The sequence below is a fragment of the Manacus candei genome, unplaced genomic scaffold (assembly GCF_025592945.1).
Source record: "Manacus candei isolate 608988 ecotype Guabito, Panama unplaced genomic scaffold, ASM2559294v1 h1tg000147l, whole genome shotgun sequence".
In the NCBI taxonomy this organism is placed as follows: Eukaryota; Metazoa; Chordata; class Aves; order Passeriformes; family Pipridae; genus Manacus; species Manacus candei.
In genome coordinates, this window is record NW_026138195.1 from 206,088 (window position 1) to 229,387 (window position 23,300).

General features: G+C 50.3%; 1 protein-coding gene and 1 long non-coding RNA gene across 2 annotated transcripts in view; one reads left to right on the forward strand and one right to left on the reverse strand.

Moving 5' to 3' along the window:
• LOC127462949 (class II histocompatibility antigen, B-L beta chain-like) overlaps positions 1-23,300 on the reverse strand; it is a 181,265-nt gene that overhangs the window by 79,809 nt on the left and 78,156 nt on the right. The gene's annotated exons all lie outside the window — the stretch shown is intronic.
• Positions 10,739-23,300, forward strand: part of LOC127462965 (uncharacterized) — a 112,980-nt gene continuing 100,418 nt past the window's right edge. The window contains exon 1 of the long non-coding RNA XR_007900614.1: positions 10,739-10,810. This is a non-coding gene — a long non-coding RNA (uncharacterized LOC127462965). The remainder of the gene's footprint in view (positions 10,811-23,300) is intronic.

Here is a 23,300-nt window from a genome sequence, read left to right on the forward strand (position 1 = left end):
TATGAAGCCCTGAAAACGGCCAAAGAGGGAGTTATAACATGGACAGATGAGACCAGAGATGTGTTTAAGCAACTGAAACAGTCCTTGATGTCAGCTCCAGCATTAGGACTACCAGATTTGACTAAACCGTTTGAACTGTTCACACACGAGCAGTTAAATGTTGCTCTGGGAGTATTATCACAAACTCTGGGAAGCCAACGAAGAGCTGTGGCTTATTTCTCCAAACAGCTGGACAGTGTTAGCCAAGGGTGGCCGGGGTGCCTGCGAGCTGTCGCAGCAACTGTTATCCTGATTGAAGAGGCCCGGAAGCTCACCCTTGGGCAGCACATCACTGTGTATGTACCCCATGCAGTTCAAGCTGTGCTTGAACAAAAGGGAGGCCACTGGCTGTCCCCCAGCAGAATGCTTAAGTACCAGGTTGTGTTGCTGGAACAGGACGATGTTACCCTAAAAACAACATCTATTGTAAATCCAGCTATGTTTCTGTCTTCAGCACTAACTGACAGTGTCCCCGAGCATGACTGTTTGCAGACTATAGAGGAGACTTACTCCAGCAGACCAGACCTGAAGGATGAGCCCCTGGAAAACGCAGACTGGGAACTGTATACAGACGGAAGCAGCTTCATGCGAGATGGTAAACGCTTCACAGGGTATGCAGTAACAACCAGAGACGAAGTGATCGAGGCAAAAGCCTTGTCAGCAGATGTGTCATCCCAAAAAGCAGAATTAATTGCACTGACAAGAGCCTTGGAACTGAGTGAAGGAAAGAAGGTAAATATCTGGACTGACTCAAAATATGCATTTAGTGTTGTACATGCCCACGGAGCCATCTGGAAGGAGAGAGGACTACTGACAGCCCAAGGCAGTGGAGTCAAGCATGCAGACCAAATCCATGCACTCCTGCAGAGTATTTGGAAACCAGAGGAGGTAGCTATTATGCATTGTAGGGCCCACCAGAAGGGGAAAACAATTCCCGAGTTGGGAAATCAGTTTGCTGATCAAGCAGCAAAAAGGGCTGCAGAAAAAGGCATCTTGGCAGTAGTGCCACAAAAAGAAATTGATTTGACAAAATACACCCCTAAGTATGATGAGAGAGACAATCAGCTAATTAAATCATTGAAAGCTGAAATCAAAGAAGGGGGGTGGGCTGTTACCCCTACCGGGCAGGTTGTAGTCCCACCACCGCTCCTTAGGGAAATAGCTCAACAGGAACATGAGGCTACCCATTGGGGAACGGAAAATCTCCTGAAACATCTAAAGAAAACAGTAATAGGAACAAATATGACCGAAGCTGTGCAGTCTGTGGTTGGTAAGTGTGAAATCTGCAAACGAAATAATCCAGATACATCAAAGAGAGTGGTACTAGGGGTAACAAAAGCTGGAGACCAACCCGGAGATTACTGGCAAATAGATTTTGCTGAGTTACCACCATGGGGGGGGTACAAATACATCCTTGTACTAGTTGACACTTTCAGTGGATGGCCTGAAGCATACCCCTGTCGCACTAATGCAGCAAGGGAAGTGGTAAAAGCTTTATTAAACCACATAATTCCAAGGTTTGGGGTTCCTCTAGGAATGGCATCAGATAGAGGAACACATTTTATTGCGGCAGTAGTAAAAGAAGTATGCCGCATCCTGGGAATTGTCTGGGACCTACATACCCCCTATAGACCTCAGGCTAGTGGCAAAGTTGAACGAATGAATGGCACCTTGAAAATGCAAATTAGTAAAATTTGTCAGGAAACATCTATGTCCTGGGTTCAGGCTTTGCCACTAGCTCTGCTGAGAATTCGTATCCAGCCGAGGCGGAGGGATAACATAAGCCCCTATGAAATATTATATGGAAGACCATATCAGGCACCACATGTACCAGGGGATGTACACTTAAGAGGGAGAGCCGATTTACAAAAATATTTGATTGCTTTAGGCTCTACTTTGCAGAAGCTGCAGAAGGTCATCGAGTTATCCAGACCTATAGGACTGGACACCCCTGCTCACCCATTCCAGCCAGGAGACTGGGTCTACGTCAAGTGGTGGAACAGTGACCCCTTGAGAGCCAGGTGGAGAGGACCTTACCAAGTCCTGCTGACCTCCCTCACCTCCGTCAAAGTTGCTGGCAGAGAACCCTGGTTCCACTACTCTAGAGTCAAGAAAGCATCAGCTCCTGGGACAACCAACCAGACAGAACCAGACACCGACGACGAGGATGTGGAATAGACTGCTTGTTCTGTGTATTCTGTTCATGCAACCGGTAACCATGAACCGAGTTTGGGACCAAAAATTGCATGTGGCCCTAGTCCAAAACGTATCTAAAATTCTCCGAAAAACGGAATGCTGGATTTGTACTCAAGTACCAGCAATTGACGATGAGAATAGTGAGTGGCCCCTAACAAAATAGAATGGCCCTCAATTTTTTGCTAGCCTCACAAGGAGGTGTGTGTAAAGTCATCAATACCAGCTGCTGTTCTTACATAGATCAGACTGGTAGAATTAATAATGATTTGGCCTCAATTCGAAATCAAACCGAAATTTTTCATCAGATATCTCTGGATGATGTCTCCCTAGGTTTAGGAGACGTCCTCAACAAACTCACCTCATGGTTACCGAACTGGACATGGATGAAACAACTGTTTATCTTAGTATTGTATATACTTAGTGTTAGTGTAATAGCTCACTGCATACACCGATTTTATAGTTGTTGTAAGTGTAGGTAGTAGAGATTGGACAAAGACCTTTGGGTTTTGTCCAGTCTCTAAGGGGGGAACTGATGCCTTAAGCCCCTAATGGTTTTTTTTTATTTTTCTAATAGTTATAAGACTTGTAAATTTTATAGGTAGGTTTTAAAAGCAGAAACCCCTCTGTCCCTTGTTCCTTTCCCTTGTTTATACATTCCCTAACCCTTTTACCCCATTCTATGCCTTCTATATCAACCTACCCCTGAATCCAGTAGCAGTGTTTAGTCTTTTGTCAAGGTAAAGGCCCAGACTGTTTGGAGAACAGCGTATCAGGGCCTAAACCACAGAGTACGGTCAAAAACTAGGTGACAATATACCCTTTGTACTCTGATGAAGCTGAAGATGATGAAGTAGGTGGTCCCAAAAAGACCCCAGACCCAATTCTCAGGGGGAGGACCCGGGGCGGTCCAGAGGAAGGGCCAAAGGGTGGACACATCTGGGATTGGATGGATAATGCTATAAAATGTAACCTCTCGGGCACGGCCGGCGGGCGCGTCTATATCACCTATTGCCTTGGCAAATAAACCCTTTCTTATCTCACCCCTACTAACTGCTCCGGAGATTTTTTCAGAACCAAAATACACCGGCAACAGTGGTGGCCCGTACGGGGAGAACTGGACCGGGGACTTCTTCAGATTGGAAATTTTCATCAGCAGGAATATTCCTCAGCAAGCCGGCTTTTATCTGAGAGAAATTCCCGCCGGTCTGAGAAGCCCAGCTCCACGGAACCCACGAAAACAAGCACGGAGCATAGAGGTGAGATAAGAAAAGAGCGAATCTGGTTAGTTAGCAGCTGCGGGAAAGTTTTGTGTCCCGGGATAGGGGGCACGGATTCCTGAAAATTTTGACTTGGGCCCTCGAAACAGTCTAGAGAGTCAATTTTCAGGGGGAGGCGAACGGGTTAGTTCGCCAATTACCCAGGTCAGGGCGGGTGTTCAGCCTAGGGGCTGTTCTGGTTTTGGAGGGGACGCCCTCCGGTGCTCTGACGCTGTGGGAGAGCCGGTGGGGCTCTATAGTCGGTATGACTTGGTAAATAGCTGAGAGGTTACGTTAACAGCCTCGTGACCTAAAGGTTGTCAGTTTGAGACCCAGTGTGTGTGACTGGTATGCTTTTGTTTTGCAAGCATGGGTTGTGTGGATTCAAAAGTTAAGATCCCTAAAGAATCCCCCCTTAGTTTGGTTCTAAAGCACTGGAAAACTTTAGCTGGTTCTGAGACACCTTTAAAGAAGGAAGAGCTGTGTAGGTTGTCTCTAAATGCTTGGCCGTTGTTTGGACAAATGAGAGGGATAGCATGGCCGAAATTTGGTCCGTTTGAACTGGATACAGTGTTTCGGTTGATCTCGCTTCTTCATGTAGAACAGAGGTGGCAGGAAATTCGATATGCAGAGTTGTTCTTGTTTTTGTTAACACGCCCTGAATTGGGTATAGGAGATAAGGAAAACGAAAGTTCAGGAAAGATGGAAAAAGCAGAAATGGTTTTAGGAAGAGGGAAAAGGAAAGATCGAGTTAAAGCTGCTCCTATCCCACAAATACTATTTAAGAACACCGGAGAGGATGATTTGGATATGTTGATATCACCTGACAGGAGAGAAAGTAGCCCGGGAGCTCCACAAATCGGACTCCCTGCTGCAGCGGCGGTGGGGGGGGCTGGAGCTGCCGGGGCAGTGGTTGCTCCTCCTGGACCGGCTCCAGCTGGACAGGCGGGAGCCGTGGGGGGGCTCCCTGGCGCAGGCATGGCTGCGCCAGGGGGAGTTGGAATCTCCGGAGGAGTTGGCTCCGGGGCGGCGGGAGCTGCTCCGGGCACAATCAGTACAGGACTTGCTGCCATGGCAACAAGTACAGGAGCAGGCACTGTGGGAGTAACAGGGGCAGGGGCCACAGCAGCAGTGGCAGGAGGGGCCACAGCAGCAGTGGCAGGAGGGGCAGGGGCGGTGCCAACAGGCGGAGCCTCTGTCCTGACTGACTTGGGAGGTGGGGCTGGAGCCGCCCCCTTTCCCACGCCTCCCCCTCCCGAGGGGGAAGCTTCCATCCTTGGGGGAGGGGGAAGAAAAGAAGAACCGAGGGAGTTTCCAATCTCTGCCTCTCACGAAAAGGGAACAGAAACGCACAGACAGGGCAAGCCGATTCCAGCTGCAGAGAGAAGGGAGAAGCGAGGGTTACCACCGTTTGATAAGGACACGGAAGCAGAGGGTGAATTAAGTGATAGCTCGGGGGAAGGAGAAGCCGACCAGCCTGTAGTAAAACCGAAAGGAAAATTGGCTCGTGAAGTGTTAGCTTGCCCCGATCCGGTTGCAAGTAGAACAAGGGCAAAAGACAAGCCACCGTTAGAAGCCCCCTTAAGACAAGCCGTGACCAATCAAGGCACGGTATTAATAAAGGCTCCTTTCTCACTGGTTGAGTTACAGCAATGGAAAGGTTGTGTGGGGGCTTATAGAGATAATCCGGAAAAGATGGCAAATTATGTCCAAAGAGCAATCAAATCTCAGAATCCTGACTGGAATGATCTAGAGGTTATGATGGATACTTTATTAGACCAAACAGAGAAGGAAATGGTGAAAAGAGCTGCTCAAAAAGCAATAGAAATACAAAAAACCTCTGGGCAGTTTCCAGGCGAAGATGTCAAAGATATCTTCCCCCTCACGGATCCTGGATGGGATCCTAATGTGGCAGCAGGTTTAGGAGCTTTGAAACGTTATCAAGATTGGGTAATTTATGGATTTCGGCATGGAGTTCCGAAGGCGGTGAACTGGTCCAAAATGTACGAGGTTAGACAAGACATAAATGAGTCACCTACTGATTTTCTAAATAGATTGAAAGATGTTATCAGAAAATATACGGATATTGACTTAGAGTCAGAGATGGGAAAGAAAAATCTGTTATACTTATTTATAGGGCAGTCCACAGATGATATAAGAAGAAAACTGCAGAAGGCAGGTGGTGATAGAAGGAATATTAGTGAGCTGTTAGATGTAGCCTGGACGGCATATCAAAATAGGGAGCAGAAAAGGAAAACAAGGGAACAAGAAGGTGGCTACAAAGAGCCTCATAAACGTAACCCCAGGTATCAGAGGTCTAACCACCGGCAGGACATAGCCGATGACAGATGTTCTAACTGTAAGAAGAAGGGACATTGGAGAAGAGACTGCCCGGAGCTGAAGGGAACTGAAAACGCACTTCCCCCACCACCACCCCCAGCCCCCCAACTGACTGTGAGTCAGAATGTATGAGGGGGACCGGAGGTTTCTTACCCAGCAGAGCCTCTGGTTACAGCTAAGCTGGGGGGGGAGAATGTTGAATTTTTGGTTGATACAGGTGCGGCATACTCTGTATTAAATACTTTGGAAGGGAAACTGAGCCATGAAACTGTAACTGTGGTAGGTGCTACAGGGGTAAGTGAAACAAGGCCATTTTTTAAACCTTTAAAATTCAAATTGGGCAAACACTGGGTAACTCATCAATTTCTCTATATGCCAAATTCTCCTAAGCCTCTACTGGGTAGAGACTTACTGGAAAAATTAGAAGCTGAAATTAAATTCACCAAGGGGGGAGACATAAAGGTTATAATCCCAGATACTAAATATGTCGAGGCAGCTGCTTTCTTTATACAGGAAAAACATGGAGAGATCCCTGCAGAAGTTGAAAATGCTGTCATACCTTTAGTCTGGGCCAGCGAGTACCCTGGGAAATCAAAGCAAGCTGAACCAGTAAGCATCGCACTCAGGCCAGGAGCAGCCCCGGTAAGGCAGAAACAATATCCTTTGAAATTAGAAAGCCGAAAAGGCCTAGCACCTATAATTGAAAAGTTCCTCAAATTTGGTTTGCTAGTAGAATGTGAATCCAGATTTAATACCCCCATACTGCCCGTGAGAAAGGCTGATGGCAAAAGCTATCGGCTAGTCCAAGATCTTAGGGCCATTAATAGAATAACTGAGGACATTTACCCAGTGGTAGCCAACCCCTATACACTGTTAACCACATTGACAGAGGATTTAGGATGGTTTACTGTACTCGACCTCAAAGATGCCTTTTTCTGCATTCCTGTACACAAAGATAGCCAGGAGATTTTTGCCTTTGAATGGGAAAATCCTGAGACAGGGAGAAAAACGCAACTAACCTGGAGAGTTCTTCCACAAGGCTTTAAGAACAGTCCAACGCTTTTCGGAAATCAGTTGGCAAAGGAACTGGAGGACTGGAGAAGACAGCAGCAAGAAGGAGTTGTCCTGCAGTATGTTGACGACATCTTAATTGCAGCCAAAAACCGGGACCAATGCATCGAGCTCACTGTAAGTCTCTTGAACTTTTTGGGGCTAAGTGGGTATCGGGTCTCGAGAGAAAAGGCACAGATAGCCAAGGAGATAGTCATCTACCTGGGACTTGAAATCTATCGTGGGCATCGGCGACTCAGTACAGACCGAAAAGAGGCCATTTGCCGTCTCCCAGAGCCCCACACTGTACGAGAGATGCAGGCTTTCCTGGGAATGGTAGGATGGTGTCGGCTGTGGATAGCTAACTATGGGTTGCTAGTCAAACCTCTGTATGAAGCCCTGAAAACGGCCAAAGAGGGAGTTATAACATGGACAGATGAGACCAGAGATGTGTTTAAGCAACTGAAACAGTCCTTGATGTCAGCTCCAGCATTAGGACTACCAGATTTGACTAAACCGTTTGAACTGTTCACACACGAGCAGTTAAATGTTGCTCTGGGAGTATTATCACAAACTCTGGGAAGCCAACGAAGAGCTGTGGCTTATTTCTCCAAACAGCTGGACAGTGTTAGCCAAGGGTGGCCGGGGTGCCTGCGAGCTGTCGCAGCAACTGTTATCCTGATTGAAGAGGCCCGGAAGCTCACCCTTGGGCAGCACATCACTGTGTATGTACCCCATGCAGTTCAAGCTGTGCTTGAACAAAAGGGAGGCCACTGGCTGTCCCCCAGCAGAATGCTTAAGTACCAGGTTGTGTTGCTGGAACAGGACGATGTTACCCTAAAAACAACATCTATTGTAAATCCAGCTATGTTTCTGTCTTCAGCACTAACTGACAGTGTCCCCGAGCATGACTGTTTGCAGACTATAGAGGAGACTTACTCCAGCAGACCAGACCTGAAGGATGAGCCCCTGGAAAACGCAGACTGGGAACTGTATACAGACGGAAGCAGCTTCATGCGAGATGGTAAACGCTTCACAGGGTATGCAGTAACAACCAGAGACGAAGTGATCGAGGCAAAAGCCTTGTCAGCAGATGTGTCATCCCAAAAAGCAGAATTAATTGCACTGACAAGAGCCTTGGAACTGAGTGAAGGAAAGAAGGTAAATATCTGGACTGACTCAAAATATGCATTTAGTGTTGTACATGCCCACGGAGCCATCTGGAAGGAGAGAGGACTACTGACAGCCCAAGGCAGTGGAGTCAAGCATGCAGACCAAATCCATGCACTCCTGCAGAGTATTTGGAAACCAGAGGAGGTAGCTATTATGCATTGTAGGGCCCACCAGAAGGGGAAAACAATTCCCGAGTTGGGAAATCAGTTTGCTGATCAAGCAGCAAAAAGGGCTGCAGAAAAAGGCATCTTGGCAGTAGTGCCACAAAAAGAAATTGATTTGACAAAATACACCCCTAAGTATGATGAGAGAGACAATCAGCTAATTAAATCATTGAAAGCTGAAATCAAAGAAGGGGGGTGGGCTGTTACCCCTACCGGGCAGGTTGTAGTCCCACCACCGCTCCTTAGGGAAATAGCTCAACAGGAACATGAGGCTACCCATTGGGGAACGGAAAATCTCCTGAAACATCTAAAGAAAACAGTAATAGGAACAAATATGACCGAAGCTGTGCAGTCTACGGTAGGTAAGTGTGAGATCTGCAAACGAAATAATCCAGATACATCAAAGAGAGTGGTACTAGGGGTAACAAAAGCTGGAGACCAACCCGGAGATTACTGGCAAATAGATTTTGCTGAGTTACCACCATGGGGGGGGTACAAATACATCCTTGTACTAGTTGACACTTTCAGTGGATGGCCTGAAGCATACCCCTGTCGCACTAATGCAGCAAGGGAAGTGGTAAAAGCTTTATTAAACCACATAATTCCAAGGTTTGGGGTTCCTCTAGGAATGGCATCAGATAGAGGAACACATTTTATTGCGGCAGTAGTAAAAGAAGTATGCCGCATCCTGGGAATTGTCTGGGACCTACATACCCCCTATAGACCTCAGGCTAGTGGCAAAGTTGAACGAATGAATGGCACCTTGAAAATGCAAATTAGTAAAATTTGTCAGGAAACATCTATGTCCTGGGTTCAGGCTTTGCCACTAGCTCTGCTGAGAATTCGTATCCAGCCGAGGCGGAGGGATAACATAAGCCCCTATGAAATATTATATGGAAGACCATATCAGGCACCACATGTACCAGGGGATGTACACTTAAGAGGGAGAGCCGATTTACAAAAATATTTGATTGCTTTAGGCTCTACTTTGCAGAAGCTGCAGAAGGTCATCGAGTTATCCAGACCTATAGGACTGGACACCCCTGCTCACCCATTCCAGCCAGGAGACTGGGTCTACGTCAAGTGGTGGAACAGTGACCCCTTGAGAGCCAGGTGGAGAGGACCTTACCAAGTCCTGCTGACCTCCCTCACCTCCGTCAAAGTTGCTGGCAGAGAACCCTGGTTCCACTACTCTAGAGTCAAGAAAGCATCAGCTCCTGGGACAACCAACCAGACAGAACCAGACACCGACGACGAGGATGTGGAATAGACTGCTTGTTCTGTGTATTCTGTTCATGCAACCGGTAACCATGAACCGAGTTTGGGACCAAAAATTGCATGTGGCCCTAGTCCAAAACGTATCTAAAATTCTCCGAAAAACGGAATGCTGGATTTGTACTCAAGTACCAGCAATTGACGATGAGAATAGTGAGTGGCCCCTAACAAAATAGAATGGCCCTCAATTTTTTGCTAGCCTCACAAGGAGGTGTGTGTAAAGTCATCAATACCAGCTGCTGTTCTTACATAGATCAGACTGGTAGAATTAATAATGATTTGGCCTCAATTCGAAATCAAACCGAAATTTTTCATCAGATATCTCTGGATGATGTCTCCCTAGGTTTAGGAGACGTCCTCAACAAACTCACCTCATGGTTACCGAACTGGACATGGATGAAACAACTGTTTATCTTAGTATTGTATATACTTAGTGTTAGTGTAATAGCTCACTGCATACACCGATTTTATAGTTGTTGTAAGTGTAGGTAGTAGAGATTGGACAAAGACCTTTGGGTTTTGTCCAGTCTCTAAGGGGGGAACTGATGCCTTAAGCCCCTAATGGTTTTTTTTTATTTTTCTAATAGTTATAAGACTTGTAAATTTTATAGGTAGGTTTTAAAAGCAGAAACCCCTCTGTCCCTTGTTCCTTTCCCTTGTTTATACATTCCCTAACCCTTTTACCCCATTCTATGCCTTCTATATCAACCTACCCCTGAATCCAGTAGCAGTGTTTAGTCTTTTGTCAAGGTAAAGGCCCAGACTGTTTGGAGAACAGCGTATCAGGGCCTAAACCACAGAGTACGGTCAAAAACTAGGTGACAATATACCCTTTGTACTCTGATGAAGCTGAAGATGATGAAGTAGGTGGTCCCAAAAAGACCCCAGACCCAATTCTCAGGGGGAGGACCCGGGGCGGTCCAGAGGAAGGGCCAAAGGGTGGACACATCTGGGATTGGATGGATAATGCTATAAAATGTAACCTCTCGGGCACGGCCGGCGGGCGCGTCTATATCACCTATTGCCTTGGCAAATAAACCCTTTCTTATCTCACCCCTACTAACTGCTCCGGAGATTTTTTCAGAACCAAAATACACCGGCAACAACAGGAACATCCCCCCCACCTCGCAGGCCCCCCCCCCCGACAACAGTTCCTGGGAAAATGGCATGGAAGGCCATAGAATACACACTTTTGGGCTACACCCATCCAGTGAGGAATCGGTCCCAGCTGTTCTAACTAGGACACTGTGTCCGTCATCGCTGCCATCATCATCATCATCGGCCTCGTGGCAGTCGGTGTCTGGAAGCTCCGATCCGGTAACTCCCGGGATGGGGGTCGGCAAGGGGCACGGATCCGCCCGGCAGCATTCCGGGGATCCTGTGCCACGGGTGCTGATCCCACTTTCTTGCCATAGGGAAGAGGGAGGGGAATGGATACGACCCCGCGCCCACCAGTGAGTCCCAGCAGCGTGTGTGGATCCAGATCCTCTGTGCAGGGATCCCAGGATGGATGCCGGGATTCCAGACGGGAATGGGGGCCTAATGGCTGGAGCGGGATTGGAAGGGGATTGCAGCTCAGGGCAGGATTCCAGAGTGGGATCAGGTGGAATTGTGGACTGGGATCAGGGCTGGATTCTGGAGTGGGATTGGGGTGGGATGGATGGAGTGGGATTGGGGTGGGATGGACGGAGCAGGATCAGGAGGGATTCCAGAGCAGTTCCTACTCTCCCTGGGCTCCACAGCCGGCTCCATCCCCTGGGATGGGAACAGGGACATGGTGACTCCTTTCCCCGCTCTCATCCCAGCAGGAATCACAGCCTGAGCAATCCCGGAGCTGGATCCATTCCTTTCCCTCTCCCTGTGGAAAGGCAGGAGCTGCTGGCAGAGCTCATCCCGCTGCTCCCACCCACCCCGGCCCCCCTGCGGCTCTTCCCCATGGATCAACCTCCTGCCTTTTCCTGTGTGAAACCCAGGACCACAATTATTCCTGAGGCTTTAATTTGGGTGTGAAAATCTCCTGCTTTGGGCAAGAAATCCTGGCTCTCTCCTCCGGCATCCGGCAGTTCCTCTGTGGGAACCAGGAATGGGAATGGAGACATTGAGGACAGGGATGGGTACACTGGGGACAGGCTGGGGCCACCAGGATTTGGAATGGGGACATTGGGACTGGGATGGGGACATTGGGGACAGGGATGGGGACACTGGGAGTAGGTTGCAGACATCAGGAATGGAAATGGGAACACCAGGAGACAATGGGGAATGGGGACACCAGGAGCAGGATGGGATGACCAGGAGAAGGTTGGGGACACTGGAACAGGCTGGGGTCATCAGGAATGGGATGGAGACACCAGGAATAGCAATGGAGACATTGGGAGTAGGTTGGGGACAGCAGGAACTGGGAATGGGGACACACGGAAATGGGAATGCGGAAAAAAGAGCTGGGATGGGAACATCAGGAATGGGAATGGGGACACCAGGAATGGGAATGGGGACACCAGGAATGGGAATGAGGACCTGGAGGACAATGCTGGGGACACTGGGAGCAGCCTGGGGAGAGCAGGAACTGGGATGGCAACACCAGGAAAGGGAATGGGGACATCGGCAGCAGGTTGGAGACACCAGGGACTGGGAATGGGGACATCAGGAATGGGATGGGAACACTGGGAATAGGAACACCGGGAATGGGAACACCAGGAATGGAGTGGGAACATGAGGGACCAGGATGGGGACACTGGGGACTGATGGAGAGGAGTAGAGACCCCAGACTCACCTAAACCCCTCCCAGAACTGAGGGCCAAGAGAAGCTCCGCCTGAGCTCCGCCCGAGCTTTGCCCATTATTAATATGCATAGATAGATGTTGTGATCAGATGAATATGATTTATCATATTTAATCATATATGAAAATTGTATACAACCCCGATATTGTGTGAAACTCTCGACCAAGTTCTCTGTGGTGCGAACCACGCTCGCTGCCGACGTCGGCAATAAATCCCTTTGCTGCTCAAAGATCCAAAGTCTCTGAGCAGTTCTTCGGACTGGGTTTTTCAGCATCACAGAGGCAAAGGCACAAACTGCTGGATGCCCTCAGAGTGCAACATTCCCTCCAAAGAGAAGAGGGAAATGCTTCATTGCTGAGCCCTGCAATCCCCTGCCCTTGCCCACCAGGCCAGCACAAGAGCACCTGACCTTGTAGCTCGGCTCCTGGGCCTGTGGCTCTGCTCCCCTGGCAATAGGCACGGCCACTGCAAAGAAATCCCCCAGGGAAGGCACACACTGACGGATCCCCTCAGAGGGCAACATTCTCACCAAAGCTCCCCTCTCAGCTTCCTTTACACTGACCTCTGACTGCAGGGACCTCCTTCCCACTCTGCTGATGCTTCTCAGGTTGAGAACCACCCCGAAAAAAACCCAAATGCCAAGGGATGTGCTTAGATTCACCAAGGATACAGCCCACCAGAATTAACATCTGATTCAGACTGGCAGGAGAATACTCACCTTCCTCGTCTCCCCTTTGGTGCCAAAGGCCCCCCCACCACTTGCATCCCACCTGGAAAGAACAAGAAGACGCTCACAGAACGACCTTTGAGAGAAGTGCCTGTCACAACTGCAAGGAGGGATGCACAACAATCTCATGTGGGGGATATTCTCTGCTCTGCCCTGCAGACCCTTGTGCTGGGGTCAAAACACAGCCTCTCTGCTTCCCTCTCCTGAGGGACTTGTTCTTAGACATCCCTTTCCCCTCCTGGCAATTCCCAAGCCTGGACCCGGCTCTCAGCCCCTCTCTGGCTCAGAGCCCTCAACTTCTCTTGCAGAGAGCTGGGCCTGTCAACCCAGCTGCCAAAAGCACGGCCCTTGGGCTGCCTCGGAGGTTCCTGCAGTCGCCCCAGGCCCTGCCCAAGGCCCTCCCATCAGGGGCTGGGCCCTGGGGGCCGGGGGAGAACCCACCTGCGACTTGGCCCTTCTTGCCCAGCCCTGCTCTGGCCCAGCCTCCTCCCCCTGCACACTCCCCACTGCCACAGCCTGCGAGCTGCAGGGGGTTATTGTGGCCAGAGGCCCCAAAGGCACCAAAGGCACTCTTGAACCTCATGCCCATGGGCTCGGCCCAGAGGTCCAGCCTTTCCAGGTCCCTCTGCACAGCCTTCCTGCCCTCCAGCACATCCACACTGCAAGCCAGCTTGGGGTCCTCTGCCAATTTGCTCCTGGAAGACTCAGAGCCCCCAGTCCCACCCCTTGGTGATGTCAGTGCATCTCTTCTGCGCACGCGGGGCTTTCCCTGCTCTTGTTTATCTGTACTAGGGGGAATTTATGCTGAAACTTTTGGTCTGTGTTTGGCCCCAGCCACCTGCAGGAGTTTGTATTCTCCCTGCCAAGTTCAATGATAAAACAGTGAATTCATCCATGGAGGAAGAACTTGTGTATAAACTGTTTTAATTGGTGTTCTGTGATTGGCCAGTTGTCCTCCAAGGCTGCTTGAAGGAGAGATTGAGGAGGATGAGGAAGGCTCGTCCCCAGACTCAATTAAGAAAGACCCCCAAAACACACTGTGTGTGTGTGAGGGGATTTCCCAAGTTCTCACGTGCACAGAAGGGATGCACTGACATAACGGGGGGTGGGACTGAGGGCCTCGGGCTGGGCGGTGCTGGCCACTCCTGGGAGGCTGTGGCCACTCAGTTAATTGTATAAAAAGCAGATAGTGCTTTCTTGGGGAGAGCTAACTTCACACCAAGGACAATGTTGCCTTTGGCGGGGACACCTGCCAGTTTGTGAACTTACTGACTCTCCAAGGATGCAGCTTCTGCTCTGGGTAATTATAGGCCTGCTAGGTCTGTAAGAGAACTTTATGGCCAACAGCTGGGGAACTGGGGGCTTATTTCTCTCCTCCTTCCTCCCTTTTGGGTTTGTTCGTTTTGTTGGCCACCTCTTGGTAATAAATATTGGTTTTTGTTAAGCTTTTAATGGTGTCTTGGTTTTGAGTTTCAGTATGGTTTTGAACCCTCCCTAATACAATCAGGAACAGCGTGGCCAGCAGGTCCAAGGAAGTGATTCTTCCCCTGGACTCAGCACTGGTGAGGCCACACCTCGAGTGCTGTGTCCAGTTCTGGGCCCTCAGTTCAGGAAGGACATTGAGGTCCTGGAGCAGGTCCAGAGGAGGGCAACGAGGATGGGGAAGGGGCTGGAGCACAAGTCCTATGAGGAGAGGCTGAGGGAGCTGGGGCTGTTCAGCCTGGAGAAGAGGAGGCTCAGGGGAGACCTCCTCACTCCCTACAACTCCCTGACAGGAGGGGGGAGCCAGGGGGGGTTGGTCTCTTTTCCCAGGCAACCATCAGTAAGACAAGGGGGCATGGCCTCAAGTTGTGCCAGGAGAGGTTTAGGTTAGATATTAGAAAGAACTTCTTCACAGAGAGGGTGGTCAGACATTGGAATGGGCTGCCCAGGGAAGTGGGGGATTCCCAGTCCCTGGAGATTTTTAAAAAGAGACTGGATGTGGCACCAGTGCCATGGTCGAGTAACTGCAGCAGTGTTGGATCAAGGGCTGGACTTGATGATCTCGGAGGTCCCTTCCAACCCAGCTGATTCTATGATTCTATGATTCTATAAGGAACTCGTGTTCACAGAAGCAGCAAAGCAGGCAAAGTGTTACAGAATCCCAGAATGAAAGACTGTGCGAGTTGGAAGGGACCCCAGAGGGATCATCAAGTCCAACCCTCAGCCCTGCCCAGGCCCATCCCCAAGAGTCACAGCCTGTGCCCCAGAGGATCATCCAAACTCTGCTGGAGCTCTGTCAGCCTTGGTGCTGTGCCCACTGCCCTGGGGAACCTGTTCAGTGCCAACCACCCTGGGGGGAAGAACCTCTTTCTAACATCCAACCTGAGCCTGCCCTGACACAACTCCAGGCCATTCCCTGGGGGCTGTCCCTGGTCCCCCCCGAGCAGAGCTCAGGGCCTGCCCCTCCTCTGCCCCTCCTGAGGAAGTTGGAACTGCCATGAGGTCTCCCCTCAGTCTCCTCTTGTGCAGCTGAACACCCCAAGTGCCCTGAGCTGCTCCTCCTAAGGCTTACCCTGCAGAGCCTTCCCCATCCTGGTGGCCTCCTTTGGACACTCTCGACTGGCTCAATCTCTTCCTTCCATTGTGTCCCCCCAGAGTGCCCCACTATTGAGGTGAGGCCGCCCCAGGGCAGAGCAGAGCGGGACAATCCCCTCCCTGGCCCGGCCATGCTGGGCCTGATGCCCCCAGGACAGGGTTGTCCCTCCTGGCTGCCAGGGCACTGCTGACTCCTGGCCAAGTGGGCACCCCCAGGACCCCCAGGGCCCTTTGCCAGCACTGCTCTCCAGCCTCTCATTCCCACTCTGTCCCCACATCTGGGGTTGCCCATCCCAGGGGCAGAATCCGGCACTGCCCCTTGTTGAACTTCCATGGGTGGTGATTCCCAGCCCTGGCATCTGTCCAGGTCTCTCTGCAGGGCCTCCCTACCCTCCAGGGACTCAGCAACTCCTCCCAGGTTGGGGTCATCTGCAAACTTGCTCCGTGTCCCTTCCAGTGCTGCGCCCAAGTCATGGATGGAGATGTTGGAGAGCACAGGGCCCAGATGGAGCCCTTGGGAACACCCCTAGTGACCCCCATCTGATGTCCCCCAGTCACTGCCACCCTCTGTGCCCGACCCGGGAGCCCATTGCTCGCCCAGCACAGGGTGTGTTTATCCAGCTCTGGGCTGGACACTTTGTCCAGAGGGATCTGGGCACAGACACTATGGGAAGCTTCACTGAAACCCAAGAAGGTCCCATCAAGTGCCTTCCCTTGATCAGCCAGGGGGTGATGTTGTCATAAAGTAACTCAGGTTTGATCAGCAGGCCTTTCCTCTGGGGAAGCCGTGCTGGCTGTGATACCCCACAGCAGGGTGGGAGCTCAGGGGCCACCCCAGACCCCCCTTTTCCCACCTTTTCCCCCGTGGCCACTGCAGCACTGGCTGTTGGGTGGAGGGGAACCCCCCATCAGCCCCCCAGGGATGGACAGGGGGTTTGGGGACCCCCCAGTGCAGATCCAACCCCCCCAGAGCCCCAGGGAACTGCTCCAGGGCTCAAGTGATGGGGACACCAAGGGACCCCCATGGGACTCCTCTTCCTGCTGTCCCACCCCCGTTTTCTGCCCCTCTCCCACCCCTTTCCTATGGTCTCCCCAGCCCCCAGACCCCCTCTGCACTCAGTTGGGGTCTCCCACCCCCCTCCCAATAACTTTGGGGTCCCAGCACTCCTCACACTCAGTTTTGGGGCTCTCAGCCCACCACTTTTCCCTTCTCTCCCACCCCTTTCCTATTGTCCCACTAAACCACAGCTTCCCTCTGCTCCCTTTGGGGGTCCCACCCCTTTGGCCCCTCAGCTGAAGGGGTCCCACCCCCCCTTTTTCCCACCTTTTCTCCCATTTCCTGCTCCCTTTTCCCCATCCCCCCTGTGGCAGGGGGAGTTCAAGGCTCAGACAAAGTTGATGGGAGAAGTCCTGCCCTGGAGTCCCGAGGGGCAGAACGGACTCCCTGGCTTTCTAAACTCTGCTCCCAGAGGAGCCTGGGGGCAGCTGGATCCAATCTCAGCCTTGGGTTATGCCAATGCTTTGAATTTAAGGAATTATAGAGATGGGATTGAACCAGTTTTGTCCCACAGGTTTTAATGATGGAAAAGCAGTTACATTTATATCAATGAACTACTTATTACTAATAATGATCAGACAAAAGGACTAAACCAGAATTATTTATTACACAACATACACACTAAAACTACCAGTAGCAGAGGATAAGATATGACAGGGCAATACACTAAAGCAATTGTTGAAGCAATTCTACTAAAGGTGGCAAACAAGCAAGAATTTTTAATTAGAGATGGATGGAACTCCCCCAGAGCAGCGCTCGTGGGGAGATCTCTGCTCTCAACCTCCAGCAGTGACCTTGGGGGGTCCCCAGCCAAGGCAGGAATCTCCACACACCCCCAAGAAGGGTTCTGTTGGAAGAACCTGCCCCTGGGAAAGGGGACTGGCCCTTTCTGGTAGAAACCCATGGACTGACAGGCCTTGGACTCCAGGGGTTCCCTCACCATCAGGGGCTTCATTTGGGGTGAAACCAGTCTGGGGTCCAACATCTCCTGCCTTGGCCTGGCCCCCTCTCAGCTCAGCACTGACCCCTTTGCAAATGGGGCATTGTCTTGGTGCCATTGCAGGGGGATGTCCTGCCCCAGTGTCCCAGTGTTCCTTTAATTCCCAGAGGCCCTGCAGTGTCCCAGTGGCCCCTTGATTCCATGACCTTCAGAAACACCTCAGGGTTCCTTTGGTTCCATGAGGCCCCCATGTCCCAAAGGCCCCTGGATTCCAGGAATTCCGCAGTGTCACAAGGTTCCTTTTTTTCCATAGGGCCCTGCAGTGTCCCAATTGTGCCTTGATTCCAGGAGTATCCAAATTCTCCCGGGGTTCCTTTGGTCTCAGGAGGTCCCGCTCGAAGGCTTCACACAAAATCAGCATATTTATACAATCTTCAGCTGGGATTAAATGCATATTCAAGTGATTACAACATCTATCGATGCATATTAATAACAGGCGGAGTAGAGGTGGAGCTCAGGCGGGGCTTGGGGCGGTGTTTCTCTTGGCCCTCAATCCTGAGGGTACTTCCACTCTTCCTCCATGGCTCTGGGGGCTTCAACTCATCTTCCTCAGCTTGACCTTCCTTCTCTTCCATTCTTCTTGACCCGCTCACTGAAGCTTGGAAAAGCCCTGGCTCCCGGCCTATTCCTCCTATTCCAATGTCTCCCTGATCCTGCTGTCTCTCTAATTTATCCCCTCGAGGCCTAGGACATGTTCCTGTACTATTCTCTGAAGCTTTGCTCCAGTCAGTAGAACAGAACGAGCACAGATGGTCTTGGATGTTGGTAGCTTGTTAGCAGGCCCAAATTTCTTAGTTAACTCTTTTGGGCCTGGCCTCCTGTTTCCCCAGGGACACAGCCCGGGCCCGGCTGTTCCCATTCCCATTCCACGGGTATGCATACCTGTTCCAGGTGTTCCCATCCCATTCTAGTTGTTCCCATCCCATTCCAGGTGTTCCCATTCCCATTCCATGTGTTCCAATTCCCATTCCAGGTGTTCCATCCCATTCTAGGTGTCTCCATTCCCATTCCTATTGTCCCTCCTCCTGTTCCTGGTGTTCACATCCCACTTCTGTTTTCCCCATTCCCAGTTCTTGGTGTTCCCATTCCAATTCCAGGTGTTCCCATTCCCATTCCTGGTGTCCCCAACCTGCTCCCAATGTTCCCATTCCCATTCCCAATTTTCCCATTCCCAGTCCAGGTGTCCCCATTCCCATTCCTGATGTCCCCATTCCCATTACAGGTGTCTCCACTCCCATTCCAGGTGTTCCCATTGCCATTCCTGGTGTCCCCATTTCCATTCCAGGTGTTCCCATTCCCATTCCAGGTGCTCCCACTCCAGGTGTCCCCATTTCCATTCCAGGTGTTCCCATTCCTGGTGTTCCCATTCCAGGTGTCTCCACTCCAATTCCAGGTGTTCCCATTTCCATTCCCCCTGTCCCCATTCCCATTCTTGGTGTCCCCATTTCCATTCCAGATGTTCCCATTCCCATTCCAGGTGTTCCCATTCCAGGTGTCCCCATTTCCATTCCAGGTGTTCCCATTCCCATTCCTGGTGTTCCCATTCCAGGTGTCTCCATTCCAATTCCAGGTGTTCCCATTTCCATTCCAGGTGTTTCCATTCCCATTCCTGGTGTCCCCATTTCCATTCCAGGTGTTCCCATTCCCATTCCAGGTGTTCCCATTCCAGGTGTCCCCATTCCCATTCCAGGTGTTCCCATTCCCATTCCTGGTGTTCCCATTCCAGGTGTCTCCACTCTAATTCCAGGTGTTTCCATTTCCATTCCTGGTGTTCCCATTCCAGGTGTCTCCACTCCAATTCCAGTTGTTCCCATTCCCATTCCAGGTGTTCCCATTCCCATTCCTGGTGTCCCCATTTCCATTCCAGGTGTTCCCATTTCCATTCCTGGTGTCCCCATTTCCATTCCAGGTGTTCCCGTTCCCATTCCAGGTGTTCCCTCCCCATTCCACGTGTCCCCATTCCCATTCCTGCTGCCCCCATTCCCATTCCTAGTGTCCCCAGTCTGCTCCCAATGTCCCAATTCCCATTCCAGGTGTTCCCATTCACATTCCTGGTGTTCCCATCCCATTGCTATTGTCCCCATCCCATTCCTGATGTCCCCATTCCCATTCCAGGCATTCTCATTCCCATTCCAGGTGTTCCATCCCATTCTAGGTGTCACCGCTGTCATTTCCCCTGCTGGTTTACCTTTAAACCAGCACACCAGGGCTGTGCCCAACGGGGGTCCCTGTGGATCATCCAACGCGGGTCCTCCCATGGCTGATGGAGTTGGAGCAGCGGCCGAAGCTCTTCCCACAGTCGGGGCACTCGGGGCTTCTCTTACCGGTGGGTCCGTTGGTGGGAGGTCAAGGCAGAGCTGTCCCTGAAGCTCTTCCCACACTCCCCACACTTGTGAGGCCTCTCCCTGAAGTGGATGCGAAGGTGGGTGTAGAGGGTGGAGCTGTCCCACATTCCCTACACGTGTAGGGCTGTTCCCCAGTGGGGATGTGCTGGTGTTTGAGCAGCTTGGTGCTTGTGCTGAAGCTCTTCCCACATTCCAAGCACTTGTAGGGCCATTCCCTGGTGTGGATGCAACGGTGTTTGCAAAGGCTGGAGCTGTCCCTGAAGCTCTTCCCACACTCCCCACACGTGTAGGGCCGTTCCCACTGTGGATCATCTGGTGTCGGAGCAGGTGGGAGCTCAGTTTGAAGCTCTTCCCACACTCCCCACACGTGTAGGGCCTTTCCCCACTGTGGATGCGACGGTGTTTGCGGAGGGTGGAGATGTCACTGAAGCTCTTCCCACACTCCTCACACGTGTAGGGCCGTTCCCCACTGTGGATCATCTGGTGTCGGCGCAGGGCGGAGATCTGATTGAAGCTCTTCCCACATTCCTCACACATGTAGGGCCGTTCCCCACTGTGGATCATCTGGTGTCGGCGCAGGGCGAAGATCTGATTGAAGCTCTTCCCACACTCCCCACACGTGTAGGGCCGTTCCCCACTGTGGATGTGCTGGTGCCTCAGGAGGCTGGATCTCTTCCTGAAGCTCTTCCCACATTCCAAGCACATGAAGTGCTTCTCCCTGCTGGGAGGCTGCTCAGGGACCACCAGCTCGCAGCTCCGCCTCAAGCGGTTATTTCCAACCCTATTACTTCCTTCTCCTGGCAATCGATGAGTTACGAATCGTCTCTCAACTCTTCAACTCTGATTCCTCCACTTAATCACAAAACAACTAATAACCCCATTAAACAAAAAAGGCCATAAATGAGCCCTAATCCTATCATCACTCATAATTATACTTCTAACTATTAATCTATTAGGCCTCCTACCTTACACATTCACACCTACCACCCAACTATCAATAAACCTAGCCCTCGCCTTCCCCCTATGACTTGCCACCCTGCTAACAGGCCTACGAAACCAACCCTCAGCTTCTCTTGGGCACCTTCTACCAGAAGGCACCCCAACACCTCTAATTCCTGCTCTCATCATAATTGAAACAACAAGCCTTCTCATTCGTCCTCTGGCCTTAGGAGTTCGCCTCACAGCCAACCTCACAGCTGGACACCTACTCATCCAACTCATTTCAACAGCCACTACCGTCCTCCTTCCCATTATACCCACCGTGTCTCTTCTAACTATAACTATTCTACTCCTCTTAACAATTCTAGAAGTAGCCGTAGCAATAATCCAAGCATACGTCTTTGTACTTCTTCTAAGCCTTTACTTACAAGAAAACATTTAACCCTTAATGACACACCAAGCCCACTCATTTCACATAGTAGACCCAAGCCCTTGACCCATTTTCGGAGCAGCAGCCGCCCTCCTCACCACCTCTGGACTAGCCATGTGATTTCACCACAGCTCTATCCAACTCTTACTCCTAGGCCTACTCTCTATAGTCCTAGTGATACTCCAATGATGACGTGATATCGTACGAGAAAGCACATTCCAAGGTCACCATACCCCCACAGTCCAAAAGGGCTTACGCTACGGAATAATTCTATTTATTACATCCGAAGCATTCTTCTTCCTAGGATTCTTCTGAGCATTCTTCCACTCCAGCCTAGTTCCCACCCCAGAACTCGGAGGGCAATGACCCCCTATAGGGATCAAGCCTCTAAACCCAATAGAAGTCCCCCTGCTAAATACTGCTATCCTCCTAGCCTCAGGAGTCACTGTTACATGAGCACATCACAGCATCACAGAGGGTAATCGAAACCAAGCTACCCAAGCCCTACTTATAACCGTACTATTAGGATTCTACTTTACAGCACTTCAAGCAATAGAATATTATGAAGCCCCATTCTCAATTGCCGACGGAGTCTATGGGTCAACCTTTTTCGTTGCCACAGGATTCCATGGCCTCCACGTAATCATTGGATCCTCCTTCCTCTTGATTTGCCTCCTCCGCCTTGTAAAATTCCATTTCACATCCAACCACCACTTTGGCTTTGAAGCAGCGGCCTGATACTGACATTTTGTTGACATTATCTGACTGTTCCTCTACATAACAATCTATTGATGAGGATCTTGCCCTTCTAGTATACTAATTACAATTGACTTCCAATCTCTAAAATCTGGATCAAACCCAGAGAAAGGCAATTAACATAATCCTCTTTATATTCACAATTTCCCTATCACTGTGTATCATCCTAACTTCACTAAACCTCTGATTAGCCCAAATAAATCCAGATTCAGAAAAATTATCCCCATACGAGTGTGGCTTTGACCCACTAGGTTCCGCCCGCCTCCCATTTTCAATCCGATTCTTCCTTGTCGCAATCTTATTCCTCTTATTTGACCTAGAAATTGCCCTCCTACTGCCCCTCCCATGAGCTACTCAACTCCCCTCCCCTCTCACTACCCTAACATGAACCTCCGCAGTCATTCTCCTCCTCGCATTAGGACTAATCTATGAATGAATTCAAGGGGGCCTAGAATGAGCAGAGTAACTTCAGAAAGTTAGTCTAGCAAAGACAGTTGATTTCGGCTCAACAAACCACAGTCCTACCCCGTGACTTTCTCAATGACCTTTCTGCATCTAAGCTTCTACTCTGCCTTCACCCTAAGCAGTTTAGGACTAGCCTTTCACCGAATACACCTAATTTCTGCTCTACTATGCTTAGAGAGTATAATACTATCAATATACATTGCCCTCTCTATGTGACCTATTCAAACTCAGACAACATCCCCCACCTTAATACCCATTCTTATGTTAGCGTTCTCAGCCTGTGAAGCAGGCACTGGTCTAGCAGTCCTAGTAGCTTCCACCCGAACTCATGGATCAGACCATTTACACAATCTAAACCTTCTACAATGTTAAAAATTATTCTTCCCACAATCATATTACTCCCCATAACCCTCTTATCTCCTCCAAAATTTCTATGACTCAATGTCACCTCGCACAGCCTCTTAATTGCAACCGCTAGCTTACAATGGCTTCCTTCAACCTATTATCCTAGCAAAAACCTATCATCATGACTTGGAACCGACCAAATTTCATCCCCCTTATTAGTTCTATCTTGTTGACTTCTACCCCTTATAATTCTAGCAAGCCAAAATCACCTTCAACAAGAACCTCCTACACGAAAATATATTTTTACCATAACCATAATCCTCACTCAACCATTCATTATCCTAGCCTTCTCAGCCTTAGATCTGATACTATTTTATATCGCATTCGA